Raw genomic sequence first — 22,729 nt, forward strand, 5'->3', positions numbered from 1 at the left:
CTTGGCCTCCCAAAGCGTTGGGATTACCGGCCTGAGCCACCGCACCCTGTCTGTCCTCTTGGTTTTGTAGGTGAGATTGCCATGTGACTCTGAAGTCTCTTGTCAGTGTCCATGTCCTCGTTCTTGGCCACTCTGCTAGGCCACATTGAAGCCCGGAACTCATTTCCAAAGCTGCTTTATGAAAGCTGCTGCCCTGGCTCCCTGCAGGGTGAAGGACGATGTTGCTCTGCTCTATTTCTGAAGCCCTGGAGTGTCTCAGCAGCATTTTGCCATGAAAAGCCAGTCTGCCTGCAGACATCCTTATGACTTATTCCTGGTATAGGAGCCTCATGATTACCTGTTTGATTGTGACAGAACTCATGCATTTCTAGCATGTGTGACTCCTGAGACTCTTAGGTGGGATTTTACTTTTTCAAAGAAATACGTGGGGTGTGATAGGAGAGGACCAAACTCAGCTGTTGTAGAGCACAGAGCAGTTATGAATTAGTGTAAGGAGTCGAATCCAGATTCTCCCTCGTCAAAGCAAGATGTTCTGCCTTGATACTGGCTGATTAATTAATAGATATTGAAAAGTCTTCTCTTTTGTACAGGATGTTGGCCCAGCTCAGTGTCTTGGGCTGATAAATTTAATGAAAACACAGAGCTCTGCTCTGTTCAGTACATGAGCTTCCTTCAAAGTAGAAGCTATACAGAACCCAGACCCACAAATTCACTAATTGTGTTTTCTTTAGGTAACTTTATGCAGCCCTTGCTCCAGGCTGCAAGAGCCTCCGTAATGAGCTGGGTGATGCTTTTAGGGCCTCTTTTCTGCAGGTGAGTTGGGCCCTGTTAGCCTGGGCATGCTAGACAGTGTTGGGGCTTCTAGAGGCCAACACCCTCCAGTAGGGATGAGCTGAGCATGGGGAGAAAATAGCCCTGGTGTGTGGCACTTCCAAGCCCCTCTAGGTTCATGGTGCCTAGTGTCACTGTGCTCGTGGGATCCCACTCATCTGCATTACAGCTCACACCTCAAGACACTTGGGAAGCAAGAGCCATCTTCATTCATCAAGTACAGTGTTTTGTTTTTTTTCTCCCCAAGACAGAGTCTTGCTCTGTCGCGTGGGCTGGAGTACAGTGATGTGATCTCAGATCTCAGCTCACTGCAACCTCCATCTCCTGGGTTCAAGCAGTTCTCCTGCCTCATCCTCCCAAGTAGCTGGGATTACAGGCACGTGCCACCATGCCTGGCTAATTTTTTTTATATTTTAGTAGTGACAGGGCTTCACCATGTTGGCTGGGCTGGTCTCGAACTCCTGACCTCAAGTGATCCACCTGCCTTAGCCTCCCAAAGTGCTGGGATTACAGGCATGAGACACCATGCCTGGCCATCATTGAGCACAATATTTTAAGTGCATACCTGGTACCTGGTTTAGGGGCTTTTTAGTGCCGTGAATGAGCTGTGTGTTCTTGGCTCTCCTGGGGCCTATGAAAGCAGAATGTCCCTCAATCTATTTTTTTAAAATTTAGTTTTAGTCACTTTCACAAAAGTAATTTATCCTCCTTACGATGTTTCACTTACCTGTGCAGAATCCTCCTTCTGTTAGAACTGATTGTTCTAAATGACATGCACCAAGTTGGAAGATTATACCTTTTGTCTTTTTATTTCAACTGTTGATCTGTAGAAAATATTGCTTTTTAGATGAGGTATCTAGACGGCAACCTCACAGGAAAATTATATGTTAGAAATGTTTTCTTGATGTTTACTTTTCATTTTCTGAGTTTAAAATTATACAGTATTCTTACAGTCAGGGATAAGACTGGCTGCAGAGCCTGATGGGAAGTAATACACGGCTTGTGTTTACACTGGGCTGGCTTTCATGATTTTACCCATGTGCCTGGGAGGGGGATGCACTTCATTTGTGTAACTTTTTTTACTTAGGGTGGTGTTTTTATAATGCTAAATGTTTGTTATCGTGAAAAGATGTTCTTATTTATTTTAAACAAGTGAAAGTGACATATAACTGAAACAGATTTTCCACAAGGCTCAGCTTGTGTCCCTCTTTGTTGTGTCACAGTGACAGAGGCCCTTGCGCTACCTAGTGGTGCTGGCATTTGGAGGGGCGGGGGCTCTGGGTAGCATGGCTGGTTTGCAGCTCTCTGGTAACTTCTTGGTGAGGGTGTCAACCTACAGAATGTGAGTGGAAGGACAAGGCCCGCACTTCCACCCTCCCCCTGAAAGCTGTGTCACTCCGAGGGACTGTTTAACCTCCTCATCCCTCATGACTAAGGCGGAGATGACTGGATTGCAGGGTTTTATGAGGTAATTAGAGACCAGGAGTAACAGCATCAGTGGAGGGCCTGTCACAGTTCCTATTTTTTTTCAATTCTTTTCTCATTATAAAATACTGTTATTTTCCCTTTATTGTTTTTCTGCCAGTATTCCATCATTCTGGACCAAGAATATATAATAGATGTGCAACTCTATCCAGACACCTGTTTTTACAAAGACTTGCACTGCCTTTCCAGTAGGAAATATTACTGCTACCATTCTGTTTTCTTATGGTAAAAATGCGGCCAGTGCCACCTTGATAGGAAACTAATGATTCTAATACTCAGAAGGAATCTTGGTTTAGAACAGAAAAATAGCACTAGAAATACAATAAAAATCATAGCTTGTATTCATAAATTGTTTTTCAGTGGATGTTGTAAACCAAGTTTGTACCAGGACCAGGTGGGTCACACTGATGAGGAAGTCATGGGCTGGACAGGGTGGGTTGGGGACTGTGGGGAGAATGAATGGCGACTCCTGTCCCACTGGAAGAACTTTGTTAGAAGGCTGGACCCGCCTGTGACCTCTGCCTCACCACTTCTAAATAGAGGTCATTGTGCTGTGCCCTTTGTTTTGCTCTCCTAGCAGTTCTTGGATGCTGTGAGGGCAAGACCGTGATTCCTCTGTCATGCAGGTGTGGCTGCCTCTCTCACACCGTCACTTTCCAAGCTGACCTTGGTACTGGTGACAACCTGGGACTGGATTCTGGTCTCCTGACTATTGGACCAGTGAGTGGTTTTGGGGGAGCACTAGCGTCTGGGGACTTCCCTCTGAACTTCAGGGTGCCACCCGCATTATTCCATGAAACCCTTTACCCATTAAAAGAATATAAAAATAAATGTCTGAGTTTAGTGTTGGTGTGCACGTAGTCAGCAGCCTGTCCCATGTGTTCTGTGGGCAGCTCTACACACCACTCAGAGAAAAATAATAACAATGGATGACCACCTTTAAAAGTGATGTTTGGATATTAGATAAAATCCTCAGCCAGTCTGTAGACCCACTGGGAAAAGTCTAAGGAAAGGATCCACACAGAACAGATCAGGATACATTTGTACCTTCCCTGTTTGGAGTTGGATCAGCAGATAAGCTGAATTTTGATACATGTCTGCGTTTGTCACATGTAACATCTCAGAGCTTGGTAAAATCCCTCTCCCAGGCACATTAACTTCATGTAAATAAATAGGTGCTCATGAACAGCAGTTGCTTTGACACACTTCCTTGTGGAATGAGTCTGTTTTTGCTAGAGGAAAGTAATGATAAGTGATGTCTCTGTTTCTGTGGCTGCCTCCGTCTGGGAGGGCTGGGGACGCCACCCCGTCACCTCTCACCTCCAGTGGAACCGCCTCTGCATGCGTGGTCAAGTCAGGTGCGCACAGAGACGGGATTGCTGGTTTTGTATTTTTGTTTGTTTGTCTGTAGAGATGGGTTTTGCTGGTCTTCAACTCCTGAGTCAGGCAATCTGGCTGCCTTGGCCTCCCAAAGTGCTGGGATTACAGGTGTGAGCCACCACGCCTGGCCCGGGATTGCTGGTTTTGGATGGTGGGCTTTCCTGTCCACCATTCGTTTAGGTGTTGTGTCCCCAGATTTTATAAAAGGGTATAAAGCGTTTGTGTCTATCTCTGCATCCAAATGTAAAAGCATAAATGTGAAATTATGATCTATTGTGTTAACTTTGTCATGAGGCTTGGGAAAACATCAATGTATTGTATTTTAAAACATTCTAATTTGTGAAGTACAGGTTTCTATTGCAGTGATAAAACAGTAGCTTGTTTCTCAGCCGACAGCCCTGTGAGTGGGTTATTGTTGTCATAGTTTCAGCATTACATTGGGAAGACTGAGCTGGTGATTTAGCACATGCCAAAAACTGAGTCACCACAGCCGTTTGGTTGGGGGTGAGGGGTGAGGCGTCTGTAACACTCTCTGATAACAGTGCTTGGTGCCCTGTATAGCATTGTCTTTTAAAGTGGTAATTTATTACCAACGAGTAAAACTGATCTTAGTGAAGTTTCAGTATTTTGAAAGCACAATTATTATACCAGAATTGTGAATTATTATTATTATTTTTCTTAGAAATAGAGTCTTGCTACATTGACCAGGCCAGTCTTGTACTCCTGGCCTCAATCAATCCTCCCTGTCTTGGCTCCCCAAAGTGTTGGGATTATAGGCCTAAACGACCACACCCAGCCCAGAATTGTGACTTTTTTTTTTTTGAGACGTAGTTTCACTCTTGTTGCCCAGGCTGGAGTGCAATGGCATGATATCGACTCACCACAACCTCCGCCTCCTGGGTTCAAGTGATTCTCCTGCCTCAGCCTCCTGAGTAGCTGGGATTACAGGCCTGTACCACCACACCTAGCTAATTTTATATTTTTAGTAGAGACAGGGTTTCTCCATGTTGGCTAGGTTGGTCTCGAGCTCCCGACCTCAGGCAATCCACCCACCTCGGCCTCCCAAAGTGCTGGGATTACAGGCGTGAGCCACCAAACCTGGTCCGGAATTGTGAATCTTTAGGAAGAAAATTATTGGTCTTATCAATTTACTTTAGTGGTAGAATTTCTTGTAAAACTTAACTGCTAGGAAATGATGGCATCATTGCTTTATTTATGTGACCCCCTCCAAATTTATTATGGTGGGAGTGAGGCCAGGCCTTCGCCCTTGTTAGCCGAGCAGTCTTCACCTATTTTGTAAGCACCTCCTAGGATGGGGCCAGGCTGCGGAGACATGCAGCTCAGTGGCTGCCCTCCAGGAGGGCCACGACACTGAAGACCCATCAGAGCCAACCAGGGGAGAGGCCCCTGGCTCTGACTGTTTAGGAGCCATGCCTCTTTGAAGCTGGGAGAGGCAAAGCTTCCAGGTTTTGAACTGGGGGTTGAAAACTAGATAAAATGTGGCTGGGCAGAGAGGCAGGCGTCGACCAACCGCCAGGAATGGAAGCCCAAGGATGGAGGAACATACAGGGGTTCCCAGCACAGTGGGACCCCACAGAGCGGAGGAACCTGCAGTCCACTGGAAGGGACACTGAGGACGGCAGATGACTTAGATGCCTGGATCCGCGGCTGGAATCTGTGACTTGGAACCACGTAGCAGTGGGCAGGCAACTTGGGGGTTTGGATTTTCTCTGGAAGAGCTGGGGGATTGGTCGGAGACCTTAAGCAGAGGAGCAGCTTGCTTACAGATGAAGGTGGTTCTTCGAATATTAGATCGACACCCAGGTATGGGAGAAGCCCCGGAGGAAAGAAGAGAGGGTGGGGCCTAGCAGGGACAGCCTGCAGAACATGGCCCAGGCCTGAGGGACAAGGGCTTGGCCTCACCACCCGCAGTACCGCTGTGAAGGAAGGGGCAGTGCTGCTGTGTTGTGAGCTCCCCGCTGAGGTACAGGTGATGGGGGCCCAGGCAGTTCCCCATCACAGAGCCCAGAGCGCGGACTGTGAGGCCCCTGGCTGGATAGGAAGGAGGTGCCGGCGCGGTAGTTGAAGTTCCCTCACTCACTCTTCTCTGGCCGTATTAGTGCTGAGGGTGCTGCCTGCCCAGAAGAGGATAAAGGGTGAGCGTCCTCCAGAGGCTGCAGTCTCAGAGGAGAGACACATCTGCCAGGGAGCCCCAGAGGAGGGGAGAGTGGCCCAGGGCAGGGCAGGAGGGAGCAGGGGAGGGTGCGCTTCAGAGCAGCAGCCTGCGCAGCAGTGGGCGGTGCCTGTATCCCACCGCACTTACTCCTCATCTCAGCGTGCGGGCTGAGGGTGCTCTTCCCATTTTCACAGTGAGGCACGTGGAACACAAGATAGTACCATGGTGACCAAGGGCAGCCGATGGAGCGGGTAACCCCACATCTGGACCCCGCAGTCCCACAGCCCAGCGCACACTCCTAACCCAGTCACATGCTCCTCAGATATCCCTGGAAAGGATCCCAGGGCCCCTGATGACAGTTGTGAGTCTGAGCTAGAAGTGGGGAGAGGGGTGGGGAGGGTTTTCCAGGAACTGTGAATGGCAGGAACAACTCAGGTTCTTGGGAGGGTGTGAGTGTCCCGAGAGGAAGTGAGTGCGGTGGCAGGCTCAGTCCTCAGTCCTCGCAGGTGGACTGGCAGTTATCACTTCCTCTGCAGAGCTCCCCAGAGAAGGCATTCTCCCAATTTACCCACGAGTACAGTGAGCCCCAGACTGTGTTCCTGCGTCACCTGGGCAGTGGTGACAGGATGCAGACCCAGGCCTATAGGAGCACGCAACTCCTTCTAACATACCGCGTGGCTCCTTCTAACCCATCAGGTGACACTCTGGGTAAGAAGGGTCCAGACCCAGGCCAGGTGTGAGAGCCTTCCACGGTTTAATAACCTCTGTTTTGGCCAGGCGCAGTGGCTCACGCCTGTAATCCCAGCACTTCGGGAGGCTAAGGCAGGCAGATCACCTGAGGTCAGGAGTTCGAGACCAGCCTGGCCAACATGGTGAAACCCCATCTCTACTAAAAATACGAAAATTAGCCGGGCGTGGTGGGGGGTGCCTGTAATCCCAGCTACTCAGGAGGCTGAGAGAGGAGAATTGCTTGGACCCAGGAGACAGAGGTTGCAGTGAGCTGACATGGTGCCACTGCACTCCAGCCTGGGCAACAGAGTGAGACTCCATCTCAAAAAAACAAAACAAAACAAAAAAGCAAACCTCAGTTTTGATTCTGAAATCTAAGGCAAGCATGAGCATGTGTAATAGGGAAGTACGGAAGGCACAAGGGCAATAGACTGGGTCGTGGGGGTCAGAGATGCATGGCCTGTTTGCAGGGCCTTGAGGCCAGCGCTAGTCCAGGTATGCTCTGTGAACTGGTCTGCAGTGAGATGAGTGCGTCACTAAGAGTGAGCATCCGCAGACTTTCATAGCAGCTTGATGTTGTTGCGATATTTAAGCACGTGGTCGTTGACGGTGCCTCAAGTAGGGTACAAATGACCTGTCTTGTGGAGTCATGGGTCACCTGTGGCATGGAGAGCTTTTCCTGTATTATGGTCCTCATCCCCATAGTAGACCTGTATGTAGGTGCCATTACTGTCACTTTCTTGAAGAGGAGGACACTGAGTCTCAGAGAGGTTAAGCAGCTTGCTCAGGGTGACAGCCCACCCTTGTAGCCTTGAAGCCTTGCAGCGGCCTCTCCCTTGGCACCATTTCAACTCTTCATATGTTTTGTTGTTCTCAGAGCAGGACTGCCAGGCCCTGGGCTGCAGCACCCATCCTCCTTAGAAAGCGCCAACTGGGTTTGAGGAGTGTCAGCAAGCTATGGGTCAGTCCCCCTGGAACCTGGACTCATATGGTAGGAATTATTAACCATTCGGTCCCTTTGAAACTTGTGACTTTAGGGAAGAAAGAGAAACAGATAGGAGAAGATAGGTAAAATCTGAATGTCTGTAGTCTCTATTGATTTACCTTATTTTCTGTTCTAGCAATATCGAAGCAAAGGATATGCACAAGTTCTTTGGAATATAATACTTTCTAAATAGCCAATGCTGCACCTCCTGGGCAGACGGGCAGTGGACGCCACTGTGTGTGACTATTGCTGGCTCATGCATTCGTTAGTGTCTTAAGGATGTCCAGCCCTGGAGGAGGGGTGTCTGTGTGTGTGTGTGTGTGTGTGTGTGTGTGTGTGTATGTATATGTGTATATGTGTGTATGCGTGCTCATAGACTTGGAAGGTTGTGTGGCTCATCTTTGGGAGGTGTGCTGTGCAGCCTGTCTGGCCTCAGGGCAGAAAGATATGAGGTGGCCACCAGCAACAGCTCCCCTTGGCTTTCCTGGCCTATGCCATTCGTGGTTGAGGAAAGCTGTTCAGATGGTGCCTTCCTGACTCCATGAAGATTGATTGTGCTGGGGAGAATCTGGGTGGAGAGTATCTTGGGGTAGAGGAGGAAGAAGAGAGCTGAGATATGAGAAAGGGCTTATTTGCTGGGACAAGTGGATTTGACCTCAGAACTTCGATGTCATCTGTGCTCAAACAAAGCCACTGTAGGCTTATTTATGGTTTTGGATCATACAGTATCATGTTAGTGGTGCAGTTGTTGTTACTAACTACTGAGGTAGGATGAGACTTATGCAGCATGTGAAGTGACAGGGTCAACAGTGAAAATTTACACATTTGCACCATTTTGCAGCTTTCAGAGTCCCAGCATCTGCCTGTTTATTTGATACAAGACATGCTCATGAGCCTGGTGGGCAAGCATTTCTTTCCCTACTTTTTGGATAGTGAATGGGCCATGAGCTAAGAAAGAGCAATAAAGTGGCCTGCCTTGCTCACATCTGCTTTGTTGCTGGGGTAGGGGGTGCCCTGTGTGGCCCCAGCCCATGTGTTAGGTGGTCAGAGCTCAGAAGTGATGGAGAATGTCATTGCAGGAGCATGCACAGGCAGCAAGCTGCACAATTAGCCCTGAATAGCAGGCCACCTCTTAAAGCATGGCCTGACCACAAAGGTGACTGGGTTGAAGCCTGTAGGTGTAGAAGTTACCTATTGCTACGTAGCAAATCACCCTAATCTTAGCAGCTTAGCAGTGGAAATGGCTTTACTGGGGGGTTCTGATGAGAATTTTAGGTTGTAAGTATGCTTAGAGTCATACGCGGTGGCTGGACAGTGGCTTAGTTTTTGCCAGCTTTTGTCAGGATGCCTCAGCTTTTTGCCGTGTGGCCTCTCTGTATGCCTGAGTGTCCTCACAACATGGCGACTGACTTCCTGTAGAGCATGTGATTTAAGAGGGGGTGCAAGGAGCAATTTGCAAGGCTTTTTATGACCTATCCTTAGAAGTGATATACTGTCACTGGCTTCATAACTTATTTGTCAGAAGCAAGTCACTAAGTCCAGCACACATTCAGGGGAGGGAAATTAGGCCCCATCTTTGGAAGAGATTAGTATGAAACATTTGTGGTCATATTTTGACCTACCTTAGGGCAATATGGTCTTGATTGTCTTTTCCCAAAGCAACTTGGTTAAACTCCTAGTGAAGATGTATTAAAAACATACATCGAGTGGCCTCTGAAAGGAGACTTTTATAACCAAATCCCACTGATACAAACCTTTCTAATGGTTGGCTTTTTCATGTCAAGGGCTGCATGTGACAGTTTTCTTTATAGAAGTATGTATCGTTGTTTATATAAAGATTTTCAAGGCCAGGCATGGTGGCTCAAGCCTGTAATCCCAGCATTTTGGGAGGCTGAGGCGGGCAGATTACCTGAGGTGAGGAGTTCAAGACCAGTCTGGCCAATATGGCAAAACCCCCCATCTCTACTAAAAATACAGAAAATTAGCTGGGCATGGTGGCAGGTGCCTGTAACCCCAGCTACTTGGGAGGCTGAGGCAGGAGAATTTCTTGAACCCGGGAGACGGAGGTTGCAGTGAGCTGAGATCACACCATTGCACTCCAGCCTGCGTGACAGAGTGAGACTCCATCTCAAAAAAAAAAAAAAAAAAAAAAAAGAAAGCTTATCAAAATGATGAAACTTAGCTTATCATGTTAAAAACAACAACAGAAAACCTCAGGTACTGAAAAGTGACCACGTGCCACAATTGGGACAGTCCCAGTTAACACCTGGTGTGATTCCTAATAATGCCCATTTCACCTACTAAATTGCCCTGTCTGGACTATAAATGTTCTGGTTGCTCTGCCTTGATGCTGAGTCTACCGATGTAAAGATGAAGACGGGATTCTGCCCCAGTGGGTGTTAACCAGGGATGTGCATCCCAGTCACCGAGGAATTTTGGATTACAAGCATATCTCAGCTCTTCCCAGGGGGATGCTGCCTGGGCCAGCAGGGAGGGGACTCACAAGACGGTTTGAAGGTGCTCCCTGGTGATTCAGACATCCAGCCTTGGCTAAAGATGATCCTTTCATTCATCATTCAGTATTACACCCAGCCATCAATTCCTTAAGTGTGTATTAGTTGAGATATCGTTCTAGCTTCCAAGGTGGCCAGCCTGGGAGTTCTATTTAGTGGAAAAGACCTGAATACATATAGCGTGGTCATTTTCTAGAACAAGAATTTCCTCTTCAAGAAATATGTGTTTGTAATGCACTTCACATGGTTTAACCAAGTTACTTTGGAAAAAGGCGGTCCAGCCCAGATTGCAAGCAAGTTCTCGTGCTATACTTAGCACCTCCCTGTGAGTAATCAGCAGTATCAAAATGCCCATAAATCCTCGCAAGCAAACATCTATCATGAAACAAAAACTATTCTGTAAAATACTTTCTTTCTTCCTTTTTTTTTTTTTTTAAATAGTAACAATAGCATAGGGTTGTATTGTGAATTAAATGAACAGAATAAACTAACAGCTCTTTAGAATGACTGTAATCCAGTAAGTAGAATTCAGGAAACTGGCTATTTTTACTATTCTGAAAATCAGTCTCTTATCATTTTTATGAATTGGAACTGGCTGGAGAGTGGGGTCCAAAAGTATGGGTTTTCTAACCTAAACACCCAATTTTGGTTACTATGGATTGAAAGTCTAGAAAAAATTAGAAAGCACACCTGGCAAATGTAGATTACTCAGAGATGCCTGTACCAAATAAAACATTAGTAATAAGTATTAGAACTTGAAACAACTAAACAAAAAGAGCTCACAGATGCCATTCACCAACATCATATGTCAATTTTTTTTTCTTAAACCAAAGAAACATCATTTGCCTACCAGCTGCCTCAAAAATTTAATTTAGAAGCAAACATACATACATACCATAAAATGCTTTCAGAGTCAGTCATTTATCTAATTGATTTCCTGCGGTATTATTTGCCCCCCCCAAAAGTTATCTTAAGTTGTTGATCAAAAAAGAAATGAAATATTTAACTTATGTAAGATAATGCTTTGGTAAAAAAGCAAAACCAATAACAAAAGAATAAAAAAGAAAAAGAAAGTAAAGCCAAGCTTAATTAAACAAAAATATTGAATGCCTTCATTTAATCAGACGTCTCCCATGTTAGGACAAAGTTTACATTAAAATAATATGTGTATCATTGTCTCTGTGTTGTTTGTCATATTGCCCTACGTATTACGAAGGTTTAAATATGAAATGATCCATTTTTCTGATGTAGGATCATTTTAAAATGGATTTATTTAATTGGCTCATGATTTTTAAAAAACTAAGTATTAATTAAAATTCAGCTATGTGCTGATGTCATGAGTGTCCCTGCCCTGACAGATCCCACAGTAAAGAAGAGAGGACTGATCTTTAAAGGCCATTACAACAAGTGTTATCGTAGAGATATGTGCAAAGTGCTTCATGAACAGCCAGAAAAGAAGGAGCGGAGCAGTTAGTTCTACTTGTAGGGTGGGGCCAAGATAAGTCAGGTTTATTTTTATGAAAGGCTTCTCAGAAAATTATTTTGCTGAAGCAGTTCTTAAATATAACACTCCTTCCAGACCTAAGCCATAGCCAGGCCAGACAAGCTGTAAATATCCCCAAGATTAGCTTATGTAAATAGTAGCTTAGGGATTACTCAGTGAGGATTTTTAAATTTTCATTGATCACTTAGGGGAGGGTAAAGAGGTATGGAGAAGTTCAGACTTCTGTGAGGCTGCCAGGATTTGAAATTTTTCAGAAAGGTTAACAAGAAAGTTGAGATTAGATTGGCCACAATTTCTTGGGCTTTGATGTCAGTTGTTGGACACATCATCTATAGGGACCTACGGAACGCCAGAGGCACAGGACAGTTAACACAGAATATGAACTGATGGCCCTGGGAGGGTGTCGTACATATCCTTGTCTCCAGGATGTCCTGTTTGCTTTGCTGGGTGTGTCCCAACACTTGCAAAGTAGTTGCTGTCAGTGACAGTCTGAAAGGACAGGCCTGTATCAGTGACTGTGTATATATCTAGGCATTTGCAAGATTATTTCAGTGGTTCCAGTTAATTGGGCAACATTTTCTTAGAAAAATGTTTTTTAATATATATATTTTTAATTGTTATTCTTTTTACCCTAAGTTCTGGATACATGTGCAGAATTTGCAGGTTTTTTACATAGGTATACATGTGCCATGGTGGTTTGCTACACCTATCAACCTGTCATGTAGGTTTTTTTTGTTTTGTTTTTTTTGTTTTTGAGCCAGAGTCTTGCCCTGTCACCCAGGCTGGAGTACAGTGGTGCGATCTCTGCTTACTGCACCCTCTGCCTCCTGGGTTCATGCGATTCTCCCTCCTCAGCCTCCTGAGTAGCTGGGATTACAGGTACCTGCCATCATGCCTGGCTAATTTTTATATTTTTGTAGAGATGGGGTTTCGACATGTTGGCCAGGCTGGTCTTGAACTCCTCACCTCAGGTGATCTGCCCTGCTTGGTCTCCCAAAGTGCTGGGATTATGGTTGAGAGCCACTGTGCCCAGTCTGTCATTTAGGTTTTAAGCCCCTCGTGCATTAAGTATTTGTCCTACTGCTCTCCCTCCCATTGCCCCTATTCTCCAACAGGCCCTGTTGTGTGCTTTTCCCTAATTGGGCAATATTTTTAAAAATAAACAATTTTGATAACTTTGAATAAGTGATACCAGTAAAACTTTAAATTCTATATAAGTAGAGCATAGACCATGTGCAAGGACAGTGCTAGGTCTACGGGGGGTACAAAAACCTGCTTATATTGCTGGGCCTCAAGGATGACATGGTTTAGTTAGAGGCTAGTGATATCAAGTACAGAAAAATATTAAACTTTTGCTTGGAATTAAGAGTAAAATAGTTCTTTTTTTTTTTTTTTTTTTTTTTTGAGACGGAGTTTCACTCTTGTCGCCCAAGCTGGAGTGCAATGGTGCAATCTCAGCTCACTGCAACCTCTGCCTCTCAGGCTCAAGTGATTCTCCCACCTCAGCCTCCTGAGTAGCTGGGATTATAGGCCTGTGCCACCACGACCGGCAAATTTTTTTTTTTTTTTTTTTTTTTTTTTTTTGCACTTTTAGTAGAAATGGGGTTTCACCATGTGGACCAGGCTGGTCTTTAACTTCTGACCTCAGGTGATCTGCCTGCCTTGGCCTCCCAAAGTGTTGGGATTACAGGTGTGAGCCCTGTGCCCCTGCCTTTTTTTTTTTTTTTTTTAGACAGAGTCTCACTGTGTTGCCCAGGCTGGAGTGCAGTGGCACATCTCCACTCACTGCAACCTCCATCTCCCAGGTTCAAGTGATTCTCCTGCCTCAGCCTCCTGGGTAGCTGGGACTACAGGCATATGCTACCATGCCTGGCTAATTTTCGTATTTTTAGTAGAGATGTGGTTTCACCATGTTGACCAGGCTGGTCTTGAACTCCTGACCTCAAGTGATCCGCCTACCTTGGCCTTCCAAAGTGCTGAGATTATAGGCGTGAACCACCGAGCCCAGCCTAAAGTAGTTCTTGACTGTTGAAAAACTTAGGCAAGTAGCTACAGACTAAGTGCCTGTCGCTTATATACTGGGAGCACTGTGCATGATCCAGCACCCCTTACTAAGCCTGGGACAACCTGGGAGCACTGTGTGTGACCTAGGACCTCTTACCAAGCATAGAATGACCTAGGAACACTATGCATGATCCAGCACCCCTTACTGAGCATGGAACAACCTGCCTTGTAGCCAGTGTCTGTTGGTTCTCAGTTATGGATGAGTTTCTTCTTTTTCCTCTTTGTGATTGAGAAGGTGTACTGTATTTTGGAGCTACTTTAGTGAGGTATATTTATGTGCAGTAAACTGTACATATTAAGGCATACAGCTTTATGAATTTTGATGTGTGTGACACCCTTGAAACAGTTACCACAACTGAGATACAGAAGTTTTTCTGTTGCTGCTCAAAGGTTTCTTGTGCTTCTTTGCAATCCATTCCTCCCTCTTCTGTGCTCCTCGACCACCATTGATCTATTTTATTTATGTAGGTGGCGTCTTTTTGTCTAGTTCTTTCGCTTGGCGTGATGATTTCATGGTGTCTCTATTGTTCATCCCTCTTTATTGATGAACAGTGTACCATCATTAATTTACAACAATTTGTTCTCCCATTGATTGACATTTAGGTTGTTTTGGGGTTTTAGCTATTACAAATAAAGCTATTATGAACATTCATTTATAGTTTTTATAAGGACATATATTCCCTTTCTTTAGGGTAATTACCAAGGAGTGGAATGGCTGAGTCACATTGTAAATGTATGTTTAATGTTTTACAAAACTGCCAGGGTTTTTTAGCTGAGAAGTAGTTTGACGAAAACGAAACAAAGTAAACAAACAACTACAAAACTGCCCAGCTGTTTTCAAAGTGATTGTTTCTTCTTCTTCTAGCAGTGGATGGGAATTACAGTTGTTGGGTCAGTCTTTAATTTTCACCATTCTAGTGTGTGTGAAGTTTATTGAATTTTAAATCTAAACTTTTTGATTTGGGGCATCACGTGTGTTTAGTAACTTATTCCTTCACTTCTGTCATTGTCTTACTCAAGGGAAAGTGGAATCCTGGCCCCAGGGTAGCAGCAGCCTTGGCTGTGGGGTGCATGGAACCTGTGTGCCCAGGCCTGGGATACGTGGGCATCCCTGGAAGGCCCCGCTCCTCTTTACTCAGGGCTACTCAGGGCCTGCAGGGGCTGCAAAGAGCTGGGCTTGGGCAAGCCACAGGCCTTGGAAGGAGCTTTGCTTTCCAGGAGGGAGGAGGGGACAGAATGAGGTCCCAGACAGGAGGGACCCTCCACACAGGGGAGTGCTCAGCCGGGTCTCCCTCAGAGCTGGCAGCAGGTCTCACAGATGTGTGCCAAAGAGGCTGAAGGAGAACAGCTACCTAGAAATGCGCAAGAATGCCTTTTGTGTCAGCAAATAGAATGTGTCACTTTCTAATACCTGGCTTCAGGAAATAAGGGGGCCATTTAAAGAATACAATTAGATTAGGTTGGCTGAATTATGTTTTTCCAGCTTTTGATGGATTTTTAAAAATGTCTTTATCAGTCGTATTTAAATAGTACTCATTCTAAATAATTAGATTCTTTAAAACATAATACTCTTGGAATGGATGACTTTTTATGGGATTTCCTCAAATATTATAATCAATAGTCATTGATTTGAAGATTCATTTAATTCCATTCAGTGGGTGCCTTAAAATGACAAAATGGACATGGAAACTTTCAAATGTGAATAAAAGCAGAGAACATAGTAAAGAAACCTTGTGGGTCCATTCATGAGCTTTGGCAATTTTTAACATTTTGCCAATTCTCCCACTTTTTTTTTTTTTTTTTTGAGACGAAGTATCATTCTGTTGCCCAGGCTGGAGTGCAGTGGCACAATTTCAGCTCGCTACAGCCTCCACCTCCTGGGTTCAAGAGATTCTCCTGCCTCAGCCTCCCAAACAGCGCCCTCCACCATGCCCAACTAATTTTATATTTTCAGTAGAGATGGGGTTTCACCATGTTGGTCAGGCTGGTCCAGAACTCCTGACCTCAGGGGATCTACCTGTCTCAGCTTCCCAGAATGCTGGGATTACAGGTGTGAGCCACTGTGCCTGCCCCCACTTCTTATTTTTTATTTTTGGCTTGAACATTTTAAGGCAAAAGTTCCCCCATTCTATCTTTTCATTTGTAAATACTTCCGTGCTCATTGTGCACTGATAAAGCTTACTTTTTTATTTTTTGAGATGGAGTCTTGCTCTGTTGCCCTGGCTGGAGTGCAATGGTGTGATGTCGGCTCACTGCAACCTCCACTTCCTGGGTTCAAGTGATTCTCCTTTCTCAGCCTCCCAAGTAGCTGGGATTACAGGCGCCCACCACCACACCCGGCTAATTTTTTATTTTTAGTAGAGACGGGGTTTCACCATGTTGGCCAGGCTGGTCTCGAACTCCTGACCTCAGGTGATCCACCCACCTCAGCCTCCCAAAGCGTTAGGATTATAGGCATGAGCCACCATGCCTGGCCTGAGAAAGCTTACTTTTTTATGACCATCACGTCATTACCCTGCCTGACAATGATTCCTTAATGACAGCTAATTTCCTGTTCATATTTGAAGTTTCCCAGATCGTGTTCAAGGTAACTTTTTACAGTTGTGTATGATCCTTGTGCTGGAAGTCCTGGCTAGGACTTTGGAAGACACAGAGGTTGGCCCCAGCGATCTCCTTTCTGGTGAGTCTGTGACTCACAGTTTGTGTCTGTATCTTCTGGTCACTCAGACATCCCTTATGTGTCTGTGTGCCCCAGCCTTGCTTGTGGTCCCTGAGACGCCTGTTCTCCCCGGTGCCCCTCAGTCCTTCTTCACTGCTTCGCGATGGCTCGCTGGCTCTAACTGGGGTTTCTGCTTTCCTTGCTCTGGCGCTCCATGTAGCTAGCCATTCATCTGTTCATTCAATCGTACCCCAAGGGTTGTGAGCCCCTGGCAGGAACAGACACTGTGCTAGATGCTGGAGACCTAAAGAAGACGTGGCCTTTGCTCTTGGGGAGGAGGGCGAGGGACAGAGGCAGATTCCATGCAGTACAGTGTGGTGTTGCTATGCAGATGCCAGTCCGGAGGGAAGGGCACACGCCTGTGGAGGGCCCATGCTTCAGGGAGTGGCACCGGAGCTCCCACCTGAGGTCAAGGTGTTCACATGGAGAGGGGAGTATGCATGGTGCCAGAAAGGGTGCTGGCCTGGGTGTCTGGGAGAAGTGGGATTTTGCATATTAGTATTCAGGGTTATTATTGAACAGTTTAGTCTTCCTGAAACTCACAAAGAAGGGCCGAGGCTGAGGTTGTGAGGGAAGATAGAGAGAGAGTCAGGGAAGTAGGAAGCCCAAGAAGGTTAAAGCAGGGTGGGGCGAGCCTAAATTTGAGTTTAGAAAGATAGCACACATCTTTCACGCACCCTTTGTTCTGATGTCTATGTTTATTTAGGGGTAAACTAACTTCTGATTAAGATAAGATTTAAAGGAGGCTGAGCGCAAATCATTTTACAATGTAGACAAGCTTTTTTCAAGCCAGCGACCTGAGTTGTGACGTTGCAGGTTTCACATTATCTCTGCTGGCAGGACCCTGCTGATCATCCAGCCAGGCATTCTAGTTTGCCTGTTCCTTCAGAACCCATGTTCCCCAATGATTAGCAGTCAGATTTCCAAATAAGGCAAATTAGATGTGCTGGTGGCACACATCGTCCTCTGGTAACCAATAGCACATAATTTATGCCACTGGCATTATGACTTGCCCGTTCTATTGAGTCTGTGATTGGTGTATGCATTCGATTGTGTTTGCTCAAGTCCAAGTGTTGATCTTGAGCAATCGCCACCTTTCATTCAGGTTGCAAATATGACCACCCTAAGATTACTGCTGCTCACGTGGAACATTTTGCTTTGCAGCATCCTGGGGGATTTCTGTTTTCCTGAACTGCCGTTTTTCTCTGTATCTCATTTGTTTTCCCAAGGCCCTGGTATGGGGCTGGCATGCAGGAGGATGAATAAAAATAGAAACAGGAAACCAGGCCAAAGAAAGGCAGAGAGGGGAGAGATATCAGCCATGAAAGCAAATCTGTGTCCTGCAATTGAACATCAGTTCGGTCTTTATGTTTCTGACAAGCTGGGCAACAGGGAAACAATAATTTCCATAGTTCTCATTATCGAAAGTAGGACAAGTTGCATTTCCTCAAAGGAGGCGTCATTGTTTTTGGCACTGAAAGGTAATTACTTGTAGTTGTTTGTTCTAATCGCTGCTGTTCACTTCCATTCTGTGGCTTGCTGGGAGTGTTCACATACAATTTGCAGACGTTGTTAGCACACCTACTGTGTGCAAGGCACAGAAGTGTTTGAGACTGAGTCTTATTTCTGGAATAAGGAGAAGTGGCACTCCAGGACAGGAGGTGAGCAGGAGAGCAGATGGGCAGGATCAGCACATGAAGGTCCTCTGAGCCCTGCTGCCCAGCGGAGCTCCATTGTAGACAGTGGAGGAACCATGGAAGATCATCAGATCCTGTTTTAGGAAACAAGCTCTGGCCACTTTGCGGAGGTCACGCCCGAATGCAGTGACACGGGATCCAGGGAGGGCTGAGAGGAAGTGTCAGCAGGAGGGCAGTGAGGTCTATGGCTCTGGGAGCCAAGAGTCACTTGGGAGGTGACTTAGGAGAGCAGACAATGAGAACACGGAGAGGGAAGGACACAAGTAGGTAGAATGACTTGCAAAATAATCAAATGATAGGCTTGTTCCCAGTTGTTATAACACCATTTGTTGAATAGACTATTTGGTACAGAATAACAATTTAAGAAGGAAACTGTTATGAACAAATCAGTTGCTGTCCGTTGCTCACTGCACCCTGAGCACCAGTGTGGCCAGCATGCTGGGAGGAGATGCTGCTAACCTTAGACTGTGCAGGGCTCTGTTCTGCTGTGTCTCTGTGCCATCATTATGCACAAGTGGAAACAAGACATTTTGGCCCTGCTCTCATGAGGACTATTTTATATTGTTCTTTATAGTTTTAACCCTAATGACTCCTCATATTGTTCTGGTTCATATTTTAACAAGGACAGGTTGAGTAAATGAATTAGTTGCATACAATTAATTGAGTAGATAGAAGAGTATTTTCATAGGTATCCATCTTGAAGACTGGCATTTGCATTCAGTTCTTATTTCCCATTTGTATTTTCTAAAATTATGTATGTATGTATGTATGTATGTATTTATTTATTGAGACGGAGTTTCACTCTTATTGCCCAGGCTGGAGTGCAATAGCGTGATCTCGGCTCACCGCAACCTCATCCTCCTGGGTTTAAGCGATTCTCCTGCCTCAGCCTCCTGAGTTGCTGGGATTACAGGCACCTACCATCACGCTCGGCTAATTACTGTATTTTTAGTGGAGACAGAGTTTCACCATGTTGGCCAGGCTGGTATCAAACTCCTGACCTCGGGTGATCGACCCGCCTCAGCCTCCCAAAGTGCTGGGATTACAGGCGTGAGTCATCTTGCCCAGCCCCATTTGCAGCATTATTATTATTTCCTTCCTTCCTTCCTTCCTTCCTTCCTTCCTTCCTTCCTTCCTTCCTTCCTTCCTTCCTTCCTTCCTTCTTTCTTTTCTTTTCTTTTCTTTTCTTTTCTTTTCTTTTCTTTTCTTTTCTTTTCTTTTCTTTTCTTTTCTTTTCTTTCTTTTCTTTTCTTTCTTTTCTTTCTTTTTTCCTGAGACTGCTGCCCAGGCTGGAGTGCAGTGGCGCGATCTTGGCTCACTGCAGCCTCTGCCTCCCGGGTTCAAGCAATTCTCCTGTTTCAGCCTCCCGAATAGCTATGACTACAGGCACCTGCCACCATGCTGGCTAATTTTTGTATTTTTATCAGAGACAGGGTTTCACCTTGTTGGTCAGGCTGGTCTGGAACTCCTGACCTCAGGTGATCCACCCGCCTTGGCCTCCCAAAGTGCTGGGATTACAGGCATGAGCCATCGTGCCCAGCCCCCATTTATGTTTTTTATATTTTACTTTTTAAACCAAAATGGAATCCAGTTGACTTCTTTCATAGTTCTGTGAATTTTAACATGTGCATAGATACCAGAGTTAGCACACAGAACACTTTCATCACCCCAAAATTTTCTTTAGTTCTCTTCCTGGCAACCACTGATTTGTTCTCCATCACTATAATTCTTTTTTGAGAATGCCCGATAAATGGAATTGTAGGGTATATATCATTTTGAACCTAACCTCTTTTGCACAGCATACTGCCTTTGAGATTCAACTCCTTTCAATCGACTGTCAGCAGTTCATTCATTTTTTTCATTTTTGAGATAGACTCTCGCTCTGTAGCCCAATTTTTATGCAGAGTCATCTTCTTCCGTCATATGGGTCCACCACTGTTTGTTTACCCATCCGCTCATTGAGGGACATCTGGGTTTTCTCCAGTGTTTTGTGAGTGTGAATAGAACTGCTATAAATATTCATGGACAGGTGTTGGTGTGAACCTAAAGTTTCATTTCTTTAGGGTAAATACCCAGGAGTGGGAGTGCTGGGTCGTAACTATATGCCTGAAGTGTTTACCATTTTAGGAAACCGCCAAATGGTTTTCCAGAGTGTCTGTACCATTTTGCATTCCCACTAGCAATGCATGAGGGCTCCAATTGCTTTGTATCCTCACCAGCACTTGATATTTTTAAGATTGTTTTATTTTAGCTATTCTTATATCACATCATGGTTTTAACTTGCAATTATCTAAAGGCTGACGATGGAGAAGACTTGTGTGTTTATTTACCATCCATATGTCTTTTTGGGTGAAATCTGTTGCCTCTCTTTTAAGTCTTTTGCCTATTTTTCAAAGAGTTGTTTGTTTTCTTATGTTGTGGGATTGTTTTTATTTTTTGATTTTTCAACTTTTATTTTGGAATAAGAGGGTTTATTTGCAGTTTTGTTACATGGGTATATTGTGGGATGCTGAGGTTTGGGGAATGGTTGATCCCATCACCCAGGTAGTGAGCATGGTACCCAAGAGGTAGTTTTTCAGCCCATGCTGCCCTCCTTTTCTCCCCACCTCCAACATCCTCAGTGTCTGTTGTTCCCATCTTTATGTCCGTGTGTACTCAGTGTTTAACTCCTACTTACAAGTAACAATATGCGGTATTTGTCTTCTGTTCCTGCATTAATTCACGTAGGATAGTGGCATCCAGCTGCATCCATGTTGCTTCAAAGGACATGATTTAATTCTTTTTTGTGGTTGTGTAGTATTCGATGGTGTATATGTACCATATTTTGTTTTAATCCAGTCTACCACTGATGGGCACTTAGGTTGATTCCTTGTCTTTGCTATTGTGAATAGTGTTGCAGTGAACGTATGACTGGCATGTATCTTTTTGGCACAATGGTTTCTTTTCCTTTGGATATATATCCAGTAATAGGATTACTTCTTTGAATGGTAGTTCTGCTTAAGTTCTTTGAGAAACCTCTAAACTAGTTTCCACAGTGGCTGAACTAATTCGCATTCCTATCAACAGTATATGTATTCCCCTTTCTCTGCAGCCTCACCAGCATGTTATTTTTTGACTTTTTGATAATCACCATCCTGACTAGTGTGAGATGGCATCTCATTGTGGTTTTGATTTGCATTTCTCTGATGATTAATGATGATGAACATTTTTTCATATTGGCTGTTTGGATGTTTTATTTTAAGAAGTGTCTGTTCATGTCCTTTGCCCATTTTAAAATTCGATTATTTTTTGCTTTTTTTTTTTAGTTACTTGAAGTTTCTTTATATAATGTGGATACAGCTCCTAGGTCATATGTGATTTGCAGATTTTTTTTTTCAGTCAGTAGCTTGTGTTTTTGTTCTTTAGCAGTGTCTTTAGAAGAGTAGAAAATTTTAATTATGAAGAATATAGCTTTTTTTGTTTTAAACTTTATGCTCTAGACATGATTTGGGTACCATATTTAGGAACTCTTGCCTAACCCAGGCCATGAATATTTTCTTGTATGTTTCTTCTAAAGGTTTTATACCTTTGCTTTTCCATTTAGATCATGGTCCATTTTGAGTTAATTGTTGTATAAGGCATGTGACTTAGGTCAAAGTTCTGCTGCTGCTACTTCTCTTTTTCTTTGGCATAGGGTATCCAATTGTTATAATACCATTTGTTGAAAAGACTTTCTTCTGTTTAATTGCCTTTACACCTTCATAAAAAATCACTTGACTATATTTATGTGGATCTATTTCTTGATTGTCAGTCTTGTTTAATTGATTTATAACTGTTGCTTCACCACTATCACACTATCTTGAATACTGTAGCTTTATAGTAAGTCTTAAGGCTGTGTAGTGTGATTCTTCCAACATTCTTATTTTTCAAAATTAGTTTGGCTCTTCTCATTTCTTTGCCTTTCCATATAAATTTTCAGATCAGTTTGTCTATGTCTACAAAAACAGTCATACTGAGAATTTGAAATTTTGTTAAATTTGTAAATCAATTTGAGTCATCTGACCAATGAATATATGTCTCTCCATTTTTCTAGGTTTTCTTTGATTTCATTAACCAGTGTTTTGTAGTTCTCAGCATACAAATCTTATGCATGTCAACTAGACTTATACCTAAATACTTCACTTTTTTGGTAGATGCTTGTAAATGGAATTTAAAAATTTTAATTCCTAATTATGGATTGTTAGTATAGAAATATAATTGATTTTTGTGTGTTGACTTTGTATTCCACAAGCTTGCTTAAATTCTGTTAATTCTGTGAGGATTTTTGCTTTTTTTTTTGTTCGCAGATTCTTTGGGATTTGCTATGTATGTCTAGAAGAAAGGTGTGGTTTGTTTCTGTCTGTCCAAATTTGATGCCTTTTATTTGTTTTTCTCTTCTTATTGTACAGTATAGATTTCCAGTAAGAAGTTGAATAGCTGGGCACGGTGGCTTATGCCTCTAATCCCAGCACTTTGGGAAGCTGAGGCGTGTGGATCACGAGGTCAGGAGTTCAAGACCAGCCTGGCCAAGATGGTGAAACTCTGTCTTTACAAAATACAAAAAGTAGCCAGGCATGCCAGCATGCTCCTGTTATCCCAGCTACTTGGGAGGCTGAGGCAGAGAATTG

At 44.3% G+C, this 22,729-nt stretch overlaps 1 protein-coding gene across 11 annotated transcripts in view; it reads left to right on the plus strand.

Annotated features, from left to right (window-relative positions):
* Positions 1-22,729, plus strand: part of COBL (cordon-bleu WH2 repeat protein) — a 300,968-nt gene that overhangs the window by 9,993 nt on the left and 268,246 nt on the right. For 2 of the 11 annotated variants that reach the window (XM_015133469.3, XM_077996719.1), the window contains exon 1: positions 17,686-17,867. The exons of the other annotated variants lie outside the window; for them this stretch is intronic. The gene's annotated coding sequence lies outside the window, so the exon portion shown is untranslated. Of the gene's footprint in view, positions 1-17,685; positions 17,868-22,729 lie in introns of those variants that run through there. 11 annotated transcript variants of the gene reach the window in all.

The sequence above is a fragment of the Macaca mulatta genome, chromosome 3 (assembly GCF_049350105.2).
Source record: "Macaca mulatta isolate MMU2019108-1 chromosome 3, T2T-MMU8v2.0, whole genome shotgun sequence".
In the NCBI taxonomy this organism is placed as follows: domain Eukaryota; kingdom Metazoa; phylum Chordata; class Mammalia; order Primates; family Cercopithecidae; genus Macaca; species Macaca mulatta.